The following is a 16,019-nucleotide window of genomic DNA, read 5'->3' as shown; positions in this document are numbered from 1 at the left end:
CCCCTCATGGACACGTGTGGGAGTTTCCTTGGCATACATACCCTGGAGCAGAACTGATTGACGGCAAGATATTGCCAAGTAGTAATGAGCTGGTGATGAATCACCAAAAGGGCTGTGTCGTCACCCCCACTGGCAGTACATGAAGTTCCTTTATCCCTGGTAGAAAATTGGATACCCAGCTCTGTTAAATTCTCTGATTTTCTCAGTCTGATGAGGAACCAATATAAAGTACATGTATCTCATAATTATTTTAATTTTTATTTCTTTTGGTACCGAGCTCGAACATGCCTTCATGTGTTTTTCAGCTCTTTGGCTCCCTTCTTTGCTACCCACGCAATTGGAAACAGCTGTTGTGATGCTTCTTTTTGGTTGGATTGCACAGTGTTTTCTATTTCGGACCTTCCCATTTACTTCCTTTACTTTCTCCTTTTAAAATAAACAGGTCGGAATGAGAAAGAGGAACATCAGTGTAGGTCAGCAAATGCGGGCGCTTCTCTGCAAGAATTTTCTTAAAAAATGGAGGATGAGATGAGAGGCCTTGTTGGTATGGTTTGGAGTCTATGTCTCATATTTAGAAGAGGAAAGAGTAATTTCTTGGGCAGCACAAACACTTTATCTTCATCCTTTAATGTTTCATAGATTTTTCTATTTCTAACTAGCAGGTTGGATTTTTTTTTTTTTCAAATTCTGGGCTTTGCTATTACTACAAATAAGATTACTTTAAAATATATCATTATGGCATGTCTTACTGGAGGCAAAGATGCTGGGAGATCCCTAAGAGGCCAGCCGTAGCCTACACGCCTGCTTTCCCCTGACCCGTGACCCACTGCTCCCTGTGCCCTAGCACAATTCTGGTTTTCAGGTAGCTTTGGGGCACTTGGGTACAAGGAACAGAATCATTTATTATAAACCATGGCAACGTAGCCTAAGCAGCAGGAGCTGTGGTTACAAGTGGTGGGCATGCATGATAAAAAATATATTTGACAGAGACACACAGGACAAGGCAAAACATGGTTCTCAGCCTACAGAGAAGAATTTGTAACCGTGTCTGATGTGGAAATGAACTTACTGGGGAGAAAAAGGCACGGGAGTGTTTAAAACTGAAGCGTTCCTGGTTCAAGCCAGATACCAGCAAGAGTCTGCCTTCCTGAATGCCCTTGAACCAAAACAGTGCTGTTCATAGAAAAAGGACCCAGATTAAGACAATGAATTACACGGACACATTTGATCTCCTTTTCTCTGGCATCTTCCAATAATATCTATATAACAACCCACAGATGAGTACATACACAGCTCGGTGCTACCACCAGGAACTCAAGAAGGGTCCCACTCACAAGCCAAAGCCTCAAGGGATCGTTTCGAAGACAATGACACCATCTTAGCTGAAACAAGAGAAGTCAAATCTGGCAACTGTAGAAGGCTTTATTGTAAAGATATTGGAGAACTCACAGAAATGCTGGAAAAGCTAAAGACCTGGTCTCAGAAAGTGGTCAGGAACCAGAAAGAGCTCGGCAATAGCAAAATGCAGCTGTCACGCCTCAGAAACAACCTGGGTCGGGCTCACCGGACCAGCACCACTGCTGCAAGATTGTTGATGCCAACAGCCATGGTCCCAGGTCACTGCCCCATGAAGACTAGCTCTGTCATCTCTTCATCTTTACCCCACTTATCCTGGGTTCAAAGACTCAAGCCGGGGCACCCTGCTGGTGGGCCGAGAGGGACGATGGGTCCATCTGGCTTCCGTAGTGAGCAGCCAAGCTCTGCCTCCGCCCAGCCTCAATCTTTATCAGTTGCTCAATTCGGTGTTCGAAAGAGTTGTACTCAGTTTAAGGAAGGTTGCATGAGGATCAGAAAAATGGCTTGACTGATGGAAGTAATGCTTCAGGGAATGGAAGAGACTGATTCATCCTGGAAAGAACACGTACCTTTAAAAGACAAAGCTTCACAGGAGAGAACATCTGGAAAATCAGCAGCTGTGAAAGTATGAAAGGAGAAAGATCACTCAATGACACACAGAAAAAAAATTAGATTTATCACAGGAGTTTCTTGCTGTAGTCTTTTTTGTGGTTTTGTTGTTGTTTGATTTTTTTTCCTTGCCACTGCTCCAGGACGTCTACACTCTTCTTGATGCTCACCAATCGATATCTATCTTAAATTTAAATCTTTTACATATTTAGACTCCATGTGAGGTTGCTTCCATATCCAAATAAAATACCCTGGATCAAAATTAATTTACTAAACATAGACTCTTGATCTCAGAAACCTTTCTACTTTAATGATGGAGAGAAGGGTTACAAAATCATGGCAGTGGTTGACTCCTTAGGTTAACTGATAGTTCCCAGCACGTGGACCCAGGGACCTCAGTCAGTAGTTGGTTGTATCTACTTTGTTGTAGCTGTAAACCACTTTGCTGCTTGCTTTCGAAGTATCCCAGAGATTTCAAATAACTTCCTGTATGTCGACAAGATTGATGACCAGTTCGTTCTGGTCCTGAGCCAACATTCATGATACAGTGATAAGAGCTGAGACTCTCCAGAATCACCAAAAATTTTATTGGATTCCAACGTCCTATTTAAGCTGTACCCTGGGGCTTTTCCCTCTTCTTTTGTCAAGTCCAAACTTGCAGTGTCTGTACGTTTTTGAGTCAACTATGGCGCATTTTCTTCAACAAGGGATCTTCTACAATTTGGGTAGTTTCCCAAGTGCAGCTATTCAAGGTCAAGAGGGGAATTCAAAATTTCACAAACTTTGGATAAATATTAGAGACCGATGAAAGAAAATCTTCACAGTACTGTTTGCTTTAAACTTACTGGGAAGCTCAGTAGTCACGTCGTTAAGGACTGAGTATGACTTATTCTGTGCCTTTTCCAAGTCAGAAGAGTAGGCTCAGAGCTGAACCTATTTATCTTTGATAAATGCTGGAAGGAAAACAAACCCTTTGGGCCCTTACATAAATCATCTTTTTAAAAATCAATGAAAATCAAGTGCACTTTATCTATTTGCTTGTTCTTGAGACTTTGGTGAGAGTAAGTCCAGTTTTCACCACCCCATCCCATGATGACTTGAAGAACTTCTTCCACACACTCAAGGTTTTGCTTCAACAGGATAATGGAGCCTCTCACTACTGTCACTGGTTACCCCAATGTCCAGTGAAGACTTTATGGAGAGTGACATGCCCATTCTTTCTCAAATATACGAGAAAGTGCTGAGTCTTGCGTGAATGAGAAGCAGAGAACGGAAGGAGGCTGTTGCTTGGTTTCTTTGTTACTTGTTATCTCAATCTTAAATGCAAGATTTCTGTTTCAAAATAAATATATCCTTCCCTCCCACTCCAAATCCTTAGAGATTGTGAAAAAGATGAGAAAAACAAATGTATAATGAGTATAAAAAAACGAGAGAAATAGACCCTTGGTGGACCAGAAACTGTAAAGAATTTGTAAAAAAAAAAAACAAAAAAATGAAAAAAACTGAAAGCTACCAAGAGTACATTGAAAAAGCAAAATTACCCCAGAATGAAGATCATAGCAGACTGTAAGGAAAAGTGGGAGCTCCACACGTAACAGGGGTGGATACCAGGAATAACGGGGGCCCAAGGCCAAATGACAGATGAATTTTTACAAAGGTTGACCCTACATAACACCTTCCATGGGCCAGTAGCGTTCATCCAACAAGGCTGGGAAAGGTTAGAGAAAAGAGGGCAATGGGGGATAAAACAAGAAAGAGGTGAAAAGTTGTATTGGCACCAAAACTGCGTTTCTGATAAACTAGTCCTGAATCCATCATCCTGAGAGCTTTGCACTTCATTTGATATTTACTTAAATGAAGCCACATCTGTTCTCCACAGTCATGGGTTGTTTATGCTACATTAGTGATAAATTCTTCCTCACTGAAGTCATTAAACTTTGCCATTAATTTTTCTCTCCCCAGCCTGATTCTCTTTCCTTTTAGCTAAATCAGGTCTGATTTATCAAGGGTTGTTTGATTCATCAGGGATGTTCCAGCTTTGATTTCCCTGAGGAAGCTCACAATACATCACTTCCTGACCTGGGCATGTTGACCTGGCATGGTACCATTTTGCCTGCTAACATCTCTGGCCCTGGCATCCCCAGGGGCTCACATTCTTGGCCATGTGTCTGCCACTGCCTTCTACTCCAAAAGTGTGAATTTCCACGGAATTAATTCCCTGTTATTGGAATTTTTTATGCCTAACAGGCTCAAGTAATACAAGGACACAGATAGAAACATGGTGTCTATTGGGATAAACAGATAGGAGAGAAATGAGCTAGGAAGACCCAGTGGTGTGATATTTCCTGTCAACTGTGGCAATGGGTATGATTTGAAAGATGTTTGTACTAAAACAAAATCTCTTATTCAGACATAGTATTTTTGTTTTGTTTTGTTTTACTTTTTGTGTTTGTTTGTTTTAAATTTAATTTATTTTATTTTTTAAGTTTTTAAATTTTTATTTTTTTATTGAATGAAAGAGTCTTTAAATTCTATAGTGCTTTACAATTTTCAAGAGAGAAAATATTTTTAAGCACATGATATTGAAAAAATATATAAAAATATAATATTCAGTGTGTTAATATTATAGAAATACAGCTGTACAGCAGAAACTAACATAACTTTGTAAAGCAACTATACTCCAATAAAAATTAATTTAAAAATGTTCCCTTCACTATTGATGCATAAAATAGGAAAAAAAAAAAGAAGTGCCTGTATTTCTATGATATTAACAGACATAGTATTTTGATCAAATGCAGTCATTTTCGTTAGTATGTCAATTGTGACACTGAACAAATAGGTTAGAATTAAAGCAGTCTAGAGCTCCTAAGAAATATACTCTCTACTACTATGTAATTAGACAAAGAATAATTTAAAAGCTGGTTTTCTTGAGGACATGAGCAACGATCCTGATCAAAGGGGAATTGATTTGTGATTAAGCATTGTATTAGCTTCATCAAGAATTTGGGCCCTTCACTTATTTTGAAATAATCTGGGTTCTGGAATATTAAGTGACCATATTACATAATCAAATGTTAGACCAGTTCTTTAGGTTTTAATGATTTGCCTTAGGCCGTGTTAGTGTGTGGTTTATAGAAGAACTTTGTTTTTAGTAAAATGTAAATTATATATTAAAATATCCAGTGCCATTATTTAGTTAAGTATTTAAAACCCATCAAAGATTTCTGGGTCTCACCCTAAGAGTGTTACCATCATTTTATCTTTCAGATGATGAAGAGTAAAAGATCTTTTTCTTTACAATGGCAAAGAGTTTAATTTTTCATAACTTTATCAAATAGTTATAGTTATTTGAAAATATTTACCAATTTTAACAGTCCAATTATATTTTCAGTAATTTTATTTCAGAATCCAAAGAAAGAATGGAGGCCAGGAAGATGGAGAATTAGCAATCATTGGAATAAATGCCGAGGTCCCACACAAAGCCTTGACTTTCAGGAGGTTCATCATAAATCTGGGGGTGAGAAACCACATCACACAAGCAGTACCAGTCTTTATACAACATATAAGTATCAACTATGCCTATTTTTGCAAAATCACAGCACAATTTTAAAAGACTCTCTCTAACACATCAGGGCATTTTTACAAGTTTCTTATTCCACGAAATCTTCTATTCTCTATGCTTACATGTACATCTACCATTATTTCTACTTCTGCCATGTTTCAACCACTTCTTTCATTAATTCAATTAATCTTTATTGGGTCACTAACATCTGCTAAATTCTGGGGATGTAAGGATGAATAAAATATACTCTCTACCCTCAAGAAACTCAGCTGAGTGGGAGAGAGAGACAAATTATATGACTCCAATAAAATGTAATAGGCGTGGTAATTAATGTGTGTCTAGTGTGTTGTGAAAGCAAAGAAGAAAGGGCTAATAGTTCTTCCTGCGAGCCTTTCCTCTCCCCCTCCCCCATCTCTCTCCTAACTGGCTGTACAATCGAAAGAGAGTGTGAATCTTATTACACGCTATCTTATTGAATACAGTCTCAACCCAAATTAAAAGAAAAAGTGAATTTAGAGGTTATTTTTTACTTATACAAATATCTTTGAGAACTAATAGCCTAGGATTTTTTTAAAAATCACCAAAGCATTTGGGGCAAATAAGTTAAATAATTTTACTACCAGATGTGATTATACTTAAGTTTTATCTGTAGTTTTTGCCTAAAAAAAATTACCTACCAGCTCCCATAAAGTATAGTTACTTCAATTATTATAAAATAGTAAATTCCAATTTTGTTAACTCATTCTTTCTTATTAACTTCTTCTTTCTCCTGTGTATCTCTAAGCTAACACCACCTGATATTTTTTGCACAGAACATACCTACCACTCACAATTAATATTCTCTGTTAAAATGTGAATCCAGTTACATTTGAGCTTTGGGGTATGATGAAGTACTTGCTTAGAGAAGATCACAAGAGTCTGTGGTTGTCTTATTGGATTCAGAAATCTAACTAGGTTTAAATATTGCCTCCATCTTGCAAGAAATAAATGAACAACTTGGCCTCTGACACTCGACTAAATTGCTATGCAACCAAGAGGAGCCTCGTTTTGGCTTGGAGTCCTAAATCTCTGAACTGCTTGGGAAGGCAGAGGCTAGCAGCTGCTTTGATTCACAATGCTTGAATCGAAAAACGTTTTGTTGGTCTGTCTTTTGGTGTGGGAATTTAGTGCCGTGGTCACCCTGGGCAGATTAAACACTTGTGATGTTTCCCATTAAGCTGTTGACTTCCTGCAACTGTTGAAAAAAATCTCACATTAACACTGGCTCGAATCATCAGAGGTCGGGCCCCTCTCTTAGTAGTTTGTGTCTCAGTGCTACATGGAAGTGATAAGTAAATCCACACCTCCAGCCAGTTTGGCCACTTGAAAGTTTGCAAATCCAAATTCATGTCATTCCAATTAAACAAGGCAGTTGAACAAAATGATCATCCCATTTTGCTTCAAAATTAACTTTAAGAAAGTTTTGCTTGGAGAACGGGAAAATATGGCCTCTGTGTTCTACCATCGGGAATGTGAGAATAAAATGTAAAGGTACTGAAGGGAGTAATGCAGTTACATCCGTAGTGATGCCTAAAGGTCATGTGACCAAGGCTTGTTGGAGCATCTGTAAAAATAAAACAAAATCCCCTAAGGAAAAGTAAAATAAGAGGAATTCCCTGCGGAAAGAACGTAGAAAACGGAGCCAGTGCGGCTCCAAAATAAAATGGAGCTGGGCAGTCATGACAGATCTGGGGTTTCGTCACATACTCTGTGTTCTTAGCAAAGCCACGAACAGACAACTATAAGGACTTCTAATTCTGCTAAGAATCCTACCTGGAAACGCCCCTAAAGAGAAGCTCCGATGACAGCCAATCATCGAAAACTTGAGGTCAAGCTGCCGGGACTTGTGGTCAGGCTGAGAGGGTCATTCTGTTCCCTTTTCAAGTCTCCCAACTGTGACTTCTGTGGTTTTGCTTTTAAAAATCCCTTCCCTCCTTCCCCTCCCCAACCCCAGTTTGCAAACCTTGCAAACAATAAAGCTCTCCTCTTGCTTTAAGACAACATTGACTCTTTTCTGGGATTTATTTTTAATTTAGGATGACACAGCCCTTAAGGAAAAGCATTTATCATTTGCTGTTAGTCTTTGTTCTAAAATGCATGTGACCAACATTCCTGGGATCAGTATCCTCTGAATTTACCAGCAAATACCTACCTTTGCCAGTTAAATGTTCTTCCAAATGTGGCAATTATGAATTTTTGTCAGTAATAAACCTCATTCATTGACACCTTAAGCTTGTGCCACTTAACTATAACCCCACTGAGGTCCTGGATGGGGCTTGTTCATCTGTGTGTCTCAAGCGATTGTTGATGAAGATTAAACACTGTTGAAGACACTTGATGGACCAGACAACACAGTCAAAATCGTGTTGAAGGATGGACACTGAAAACGTGGAGGTAAAAGAAGGAACGCAGAAAGCTGATCCAAAAGAGTCCTGACCATGATCTTATACAAGATCAATTCTCATCCAACCACACTGTCGCCCCAGCCAGGACAGATCTCTGGTCTCCATCCTCATCCCTCAGGTCCTCACCCCAGATCAGACTCCAGCTCTGACTGCCCTTCTCTTATGCACAACAAGCCTCTTTGGACTTCTTAGCTCAGTAAGCCAAAGAGGTATTTTCAAAGTCCTTCTTTATGTAAAGCTCAAAGTGTGTCTTCCAAATGGTTGTCGTCAAAGAATGGAGGAAAGAGGGCATCTATCTTAGGGGAAATTTTGAGACCATATCATTGCCATAGTTATTATATTAGTTATCTTTAGAAGGTTGTTCTAGGACCAGAATTGCTTTTTTTTTTTCAGAATGGTACAACTAAGAACTGGGCTTCATTCATCCAAGAAATAGATTCAGTGATGTAATGGGATCCTGAATTGTTTCTTTTCTTTTTTTTAATAAATTTATTTATTATTATTATTATTATTATTTGGCTGCATTGGGTCTTCGTTGCTGCACGCGGGCTTTCTCTAGTTGCGGCAAGCAGGGGCTACACTTCATTGTGGTGCGCGGGCTTCTCATTGCGGTGGCTTCTCTCGTTGCGGAGCACGGGCTCTAGGCACACGGGCTTCAGTAGTTGTGGCACGTGGGCTCAGTAGTTGTGGCACGTGGGCTCAGTAGTTGTGGCTTGTGGGCTCTAGAGCGCAGGCTCAGTAGTTGTGGCACACGGGCTTAGCTGCTCCACGGCATGTGGGATCTTCCCAGACCAGGGCTCGAACCCGTGTCCCCTGCATTGGCAGCAGGATTCTTAACCACTGCGCCTCCAGGGAAGCCCTGAATTGTTTCTTAAAGACCATTTTTTCCTCTCCCTACCTGGATTAAAACCTCATTAGCATAAGAATCATGTTTTGGGCTTTGTTATAGACTCAGAGAAAATCTTCCTTAATATTCCTGCAGAATGGCAACCAGCTCTTGTGCTCTTTGGCTTCTCCTTCACTAGTTTATCTTTGTCTTTTTCCCGCCCGATTGTACATTTTCCTCAAAGTCGAGCTCTAATGTCTAACTACCTAGCAAAAATCTTTGTCAGTTCTGCCTGCCTCATGATGGAATTCTCTTCCTAATATTCTCACCGATGGCACACTTGATGGTGTGTTGTTCTGCCCTCTTCTTTGATTTACACTAAGTAGCTATAATTTGTCTTCTTGATAAAATTGTGAGGAAATTAAGGGAAAGAACTGGGTTTTCTAGGTCCACTGTGTTCTTATTCAGTGCTTGGCAAGGGCTCAGGAAGCTTGGGGTGGTGGGGAGACCATGGTCTTGATGTGAGGTCAACCTGGCTTTTAATCCTGGCTGGGCTAATTAGTAGTTGTATGATCTTGGTTACATTACTAGTCTTCTCTGAATGTTGATTTACTCTTCTGGAAAAATCTATCAATCAGTCAATCCATGTCTGAAATCTGCACAGTGGGAATTTGAACACTTCGTGAGCTGTGACCTGTTTGACAGTGAAGTTTAGGTTCTATTAGACTGTGTTTAGCCCATTTCAAACACTGCACACAGCGACACATGGCTTTCTGCTTCTACAGGCGCTGTGTGTAAAGAATGCCAGGATTCCCAAGGGCTCCTACTGCAGATTTGAGCCCCATAGCAACCCTTCAGGGGAGGAGGATGTAGAAGGTAACTAAGGCTTGGCAAGATGGGGGGATTTGCTCAGGATCACAAAGCTAAAAAAAAAGCCAGTCTCAGGTTGTCTGGGATCCAAATTCCCCGGATTTCAAGATGCAAGAGGAGGGATGGGGAATTAGCGTTTAATGGGTGCAGAATTTCAGTTTTGCAAGATGAAAAGAGTCGTGGGAATGGATGGTGGTGATGGTTGCACAATAGGAATGAGCTTAATGTCACTGAACTGTGCACTTAAAAATGGTTGCAATGGCAAATTTTATGTTACATGTATTTTACCATGATTTTAAAAAATGTTTTAACAGGCATGTAAAACGTCTGGAACACGTGTAGTCTGTGCTCAGTCTGTGACAGCTATTTGCCACCTCTTTCCCCTCATTTTGATACTCATTCTCCTGAACTTCCCGTAGAGCTGAGATTCTGTGAGACCCAACTTTAGTGAAGGAACATTTCATTTTATAAAATTATTGAATTTAAATTCTCTACCTAAAAAGATATTTTTCTTCACTTCTAACACCTTGAGGGAGTACTAAGAAAGCTAAAATGATGCAATAGGCTGTACCAGGCTAGTAGCCTTGTTCCCAGGACCTAGCTCATTAAACCACCTTTCACAAGGAGTCAGGCAGCCTCTGCGTTTGAATTCGGAATTCAACACAGCTAGAACACTTTCTTTAGTTTCTCTTACTACAGGAAATAGGATCCTTACTCCTACCAATTGATGTGTAAAATATCTTATATTTTATTAAGAGCGTCTGTGTATTACTTGATTACCCACATCACCTAATAAGCAATTCTCCTTTAGCAATGAGTAAACTGAGGCTTGGCTTAACAAGTTTTCATTAAAGTTTTCCCTACAGTCAAAAGCTAAGTGACAGAGCCACACTTGTATATAGCTGAATTTCAAATCCCTATATGTTTCCTGGGATTCACAGATGTTGCACAGATGTTGCAATCTGTAAACCATGAACTCTGCCCTAGCAAATATGAAGATAAACAGTATTCTCTCTGCCAACGACATAGTTTTACTGTTACAAATCCTAAGGAACATCAAGAACAACTGAAGTTGTGATTTTTAAGGAAAAAAAAAACCCAGCTCAATACAAAATGTCAAATTTCAAAATAATGCCACTTGGCACATCTATACCACCGTTTAAGAGCAGTTAACAGAATTAATATAGTGTGATTTTTAAAAGATATTTACTGTCTATGTTACCTCCAATTGCATGTGTTATAAAAGGTAGTGCTATGGTCTGAATTGTGCCCCCCCCCAAATTCTTATGTGAAAGCTCTAACCCCCAATGTGATATGTTTGGGGACAAGACTTTTAGGAGGTAATTAAGGTTAAATGAGGTCATAAGGGTGGGGTCCTAGTCAGATAGGACAGGTGGCCTATAATAGGGAAGAGCAAATCTGACTCCATGTTGGATCTGTTTCTTTTACTTCCACCTTTGTGCTCTGTGCCTGTGCTTGGTCATGCTGACTGCACCTTTGGTAAAAGAATGTTGCCTAGAGCCTGAAATATACAGAAGAGCCCATTCTCAAGGCTCTGACCTTTAAAAGGTATAACACTCTTCCATTCATATAAAGAGTTGCAGAACAGAGAATAACATTTGTCTTTTTGGAGTGACCTGACCTACGGGGACAGCTGCAAGAACAAAGGATTCTGACACCAAGAAGTCTGCAACAACCAACCACGCCCCCGCCCCTTTTAGTATAAAAGCAGCCTGAATTCTAACTCGGGGAAGAGGGTTCTTTGGGACACTAGCCCACCAGCTTCTCGGTCTGCTGGCTTTCCGAATAAAGTTGCTGTTCCTTGCCCCAACAACTCATCTCCAGATTTGTTGGCCTGTCGTGCGGTGAGCAGAACGTGTTTGGATTCGGTAACAGCTAGAGCCCAACCAGGCTGGTACCCTGAACTCAGACCTCAGGCTCTAGAACTCCAGAATGAATTCAGCTGAAGAATGGTGAGTCAAGTGAAGGAATGCTCTCACAAAGCCCCAGAAAAGAATAAACAGATAAAAGTAAATAAAATGAAACTTGGGAGATTTGTAAGATGAAAAATGTCAAAATAATATAATTGGGTCCTCAAAAGAAGGAAAAAAATAAATGGGATGAAATATTTGGAGAAATACTAGCTGAAATTTTCTAGAATTAAGGAAAGGTGAAAGATTCAAATTAAAGTGCATAAAGCATTAAACAGCAGAGAGATGAAAAATGAACTCACGTTTAAACACATTGTCATGAAATTTCAGAACATCAAACACAAAAAGAAAATTTTAAAGCTTCATGAGAAGAAAAGCAGATCCAACACAAGAGTATAAAGACCCTATTGTCAAGGATCTTTTCAATAGGAATATTGGACATGAAATAAGAATGGGGTGATATTTTCATTGTGTTGAACATAAAGAACTCAGAAGCTAGAATTTTATACCAGCTAAACTATAACTTAAATGTGACACTGAAATAAAGATATTCTTAGTCATCCAAGAAAGTCTACCAGCAAACGGTTTCTTGAATCATTCTTGGACAAAGGATTAGACCAGAAGAGAAAAATAATACAGGATGAAGCAAAAGGTATCATAAGTAAGAAAAAAACAGTAAATTCATGTGATTTTTTAAAATTTAAATAAGCAGTAACACCCTCACCCCAACAAGTTTATTCATAACATTGCAGAACTAAAGTCAGAGTGCCAATGAGGCAGGAGCGGGAGGAGGAGGAGACCAGACGCAAGAAGGGGTAGGTGAAGATGCTTATCATCTTTAGCAGAGAACATAGAAATGACAAGCTTAATTGGTAGTAAAAAATAAAGATACGTTTGAGTCATATTGAGTTACTGCTAATTTGTTAGCAAACAAAACAGAATGAAACCCTGGATTAAGTCAACAAAACCTTGGAAAAATCATCTAAAATACCAAAATTGACACACATAAGAATCAATAAAACAAATTGGATAGAACAATAATAATTAATGATATTGAAATAATAATTGAATCTTTCACACCCCCAAATCCCCAGATCCAGATAGTTTTAGAGATAAATCATATTATATTTATAAGATGCAAATAAAGTTTATCCTTATTTTATGCATATCATGTTAAGATTCTTTATATACATATTTATATATAGTATGTATAAATTATATTTTATTCTTTGGACTTAGATACCCATCTTTTTTCCTAGTGACAATTTAGAATTGTATCTCTGTTACAAGATATATAATAATATTTGTGTAATTATTTATAATATATTTGGTATAATTTATATGTAATTATATATTTATATTTGTATGTAAGTATATATTTATAGTATACAATTATAATTTATATATTATATAATAGCATATAAATATAAAGATGGAGTATATGTTTATACTTAATATAATTAATAATAAAATTATATATATTATATATCATTATATATATATAATTCTAAGTTAGAGGAAAAGAGAGATGGGACCTAAATTCAAAGAATAAAATAGAAGAAAGATCATGAAGGTCAGAACCTGGGCGATTGAAGATGAGATGAGGAGGGTAAACAGTTTGAAGGATGGAACAGGGCCTGTGGCTTGATGTAAAGGGGGCCTTTGTTATGTGATATGAGCTGTTATCTGGGTCATGTGCTTGCATGGGGGGGGGTGTCAATTTCAGGTCCCCGCCAGCCACTCAGCCAAAAACATGGATGCTGAGGTAGCAATGCCACGGGGTGGCTTAGCTCAAATTTCGACAGAGGAGGGAAAGAGGGCAGAAGAGGGGAGAGAACTAAGCAAGGATTGTTCTCAGCTGGAGAACAGATGCAGCTTGCTTCCAGGAGGAGTTCTGGAGAATGAATTGCACCACCAGAGCTGGTGCCGTTTGAGCCAAGCGTGCCGGTCTTTTGTACCCCGTGTCAGTTAGCCAGTGGTTGCTGGCCGTCCCAAGGGGTAGTGGAATGGCTCGCATTTGGCCAAAAATAGTTCTTGGGAGAAGAGAGTAGCTGTGAGCCAGAGGCAGACAAAACTCACCGTCGCTGGGAGATGAGAGCACGAGCTCATAGAAGGAGATCCGGGCAGGTACCAAGACCGTCTATTACACAGTTTGTAAAAGCGGAGCCAAGATTCCAACCCAGGAGATTGGTCCCAGGGCCTCTGCTCTTTGAACAAAACACACATCCAACTTCATGTGACTGCAGAGGATGCAGCATGGTGATTTCTTGACTTTTAAAATGAAGAGATAACAGTATTATCTCTTAAGCTCATTTTCAGTTCAAAACTAATTGATGATTTTCTATTTTGGACTAAAATACACTCACTTGCTTGAGCTTGAGAACCACTGTGCCCTCCAGATCCCACAGGAAGGTTCTGTTTTTCACTATAAGCAGATTCTGGCCTTCAGAAACTGTCTTTCATGTTTATCTGTTGTGCAAAACAATTTGGATCCCTGTACCCTCTTGTAAATATTCAAAAAGATATAAACTTCAAGATAAGTTATCCCATCACCTAAAAATATTCCTTCTAATGGAACAATAATTATTGCCACCATTTTCTAAATTTTTTTTATTGAAGTATAGTTGATTTACAATGTTGTGCTAATTTCTGCTGTATAGCAAAGTGACTCAGTTACACACATATGTACATTTTTTTAAATATTCTTTCCCATTAGGGTTTATCCCAGGAGATTGGATGTAGTTCCCTGTGCTATACAGTAGGACCTTGGTGCTTCTTCATTCTAAATGTAGTAGTTTGCATCTACTGACCCCAAACTCCCAGTCCAACCTTCTCCCTCCCCCCCTCCCTTGGCAACTACAAGTCTGTTCTCTATGTCTGTGGGTCTGTTTCTGTTTCATAGGTAAGTTCATTTGTGTCATATTTTAAAGCATATTTTATTTTATTTATTTTTTATTATTTTTAAATTTTATTTATTTATTTTTATTTTTAGCCACGTCAGGTCTTAGTTGTGACACGTGGGCTCTTCATTGCAGCGCGCGGGCTTCTCTCTAGTTGTGGCGTGCAGGCTCAGTAGGTGCAGCGTGCTGGCTTAGTTGCCCCACAGCATGTGGGATCTTAGTTCCCCGACCAGGGATCGGACCTGTGTCCCCTGCATTGGAAGGCAGATTCTCTATCACTGGACCACCAGGGAAGTCCCTGTGTCATATTTTAGATTCCACATATAAGTGATATCATATGGTATTTGTCTTTCTCTGAGTTACTTCACTTAGTATGATAATCTCTAGGTCCATTCATGTTGCTGCAAATGGCATTATTTCATTCTTGTTATGGCTGAGTAATATTCCATTGTATATATGTACCACACCTTCTTTATCTATTCCTCTGTTGATGGACATTTAGGTTGCTTCCATGTCTTGATTGCCATCATTTTTTAATTATTTCAGGCAATCAATTAAATAAGCATAATAAGTAAAGTATACCTTAGATAGTGATAAGTATGAAGAGAAAACAGGAGGCAGAGAAAGGGGGATTGAGAATGAAGAGCCAAGAGAGAGTGAATCGCCCTTTTAAATAGAGTGGTTAGAGCACCAAGCGCGATCTGGGCCAAGACTGGAAGATGGTGAGGAAATTAATCGCAAGCAGGACTCTTCCAGGCAGGAGAAACAAGAGTGGGGGAAGGATGTCATCATGGGACCATGCCGGGCATACGCAAGGAACAAAAGACACAGCTGGGGGGCTGAAATGGACGGAGCAATGGAGAGAAGCAGGAGCCAAGGTCAGGGAAGATGCGGGAGGAGGGGCAGCTGTAAGGGCTTAGACTTGGAGAGGGGAGGGGTGGAGAGTCACAGGAGAGTTTGAGCCCTTACTCAAGCTGGCACATGTTTTGAAAGGGACCCTCTCACTGTGGTGTGAGCAGTAAACTGTAAGTCTCAAGGGTGGAAAACTCAACTCCTTTGATATCCAAGCAAAAATCGTTTGAAACAGACAGTAACCAGAGACTCGGAAAATTGCCTGATATCGATGGGAGAGAAGAAAAGTATTCCCCGGCAAATTCTATCTTTATAGTCAACCTGTGGCAACATATGGACATGAACTGACCTCATCATCCTACTCTGACCTTCCCACCTTGAGCCAGATAAGCGCCCTTGAGAACTTCTTGCCTGTATGCCAGGGTCCAGGCAACTTATAAAATCTATAAAGTGTTCCTACATCCAGACAATCTCTCCAAGCTCTAGCCTTCCACTCTTGACTTCGGACTCTGTCTTTTATTTCTTAGCTGCATTTCCCTCTCATCCTTGTCCTTTGCGATCAATGACCGAGTTGGACTACGTGCCCCGCTTTCTCTTCTGGTTTCTTCATAAGATATCCTGTTCCCTTCGCTTTCAACACACATACTGTGAGCCGTCAGCAAATAACGC

The 16,019-nt window shown here is 39.5% G+C and overlaps 1 long non-coding RNA gene across 1 annotated transcript in view; it reads right to left on the bottom strand.

The window, feature by feature from the left end:
• Positions 1-741: 741 nt before the first annotated feature.
• The window catches only part of LOC118887554, a 49,650-nt gene continuing 34,372 nt past the window's right edge, over positions 742-16,019 (bottom strand). Inside the window, exon 5 of the long non-coding RNA XR_005018035.1 lies at positions 742-1,973. This is a non-coding gene — a long non-coding RNA (uncharacterized LOC118887554). The remainder of the gene's footprint in view (positions 1,974-16,019) is intronic.

Source organism: Balaenoptera musculus, chromosome 20 (genome assembly GCF_009873245.2).
Source record: "Balaenoptera musculus isolate JJ_BM4_2016_0621 chromosome 20, mBalMus1.pri.v3, whole genome shotgun sequence".
In the NCBI taxonomy this organism is placed as follows: domain Eukaryota; kingdom Metazoa; phylum Chordata; class Mammalia; order Artiodactyla; family Balaenopteridae; genus Balaenoptera; species Balaenoptera musculus.
The sequence above is the reverse complement of the archived record's forward strand: the minus strand, read 5'-3'. Positions and strand labels throughout refer to the sequence as shown.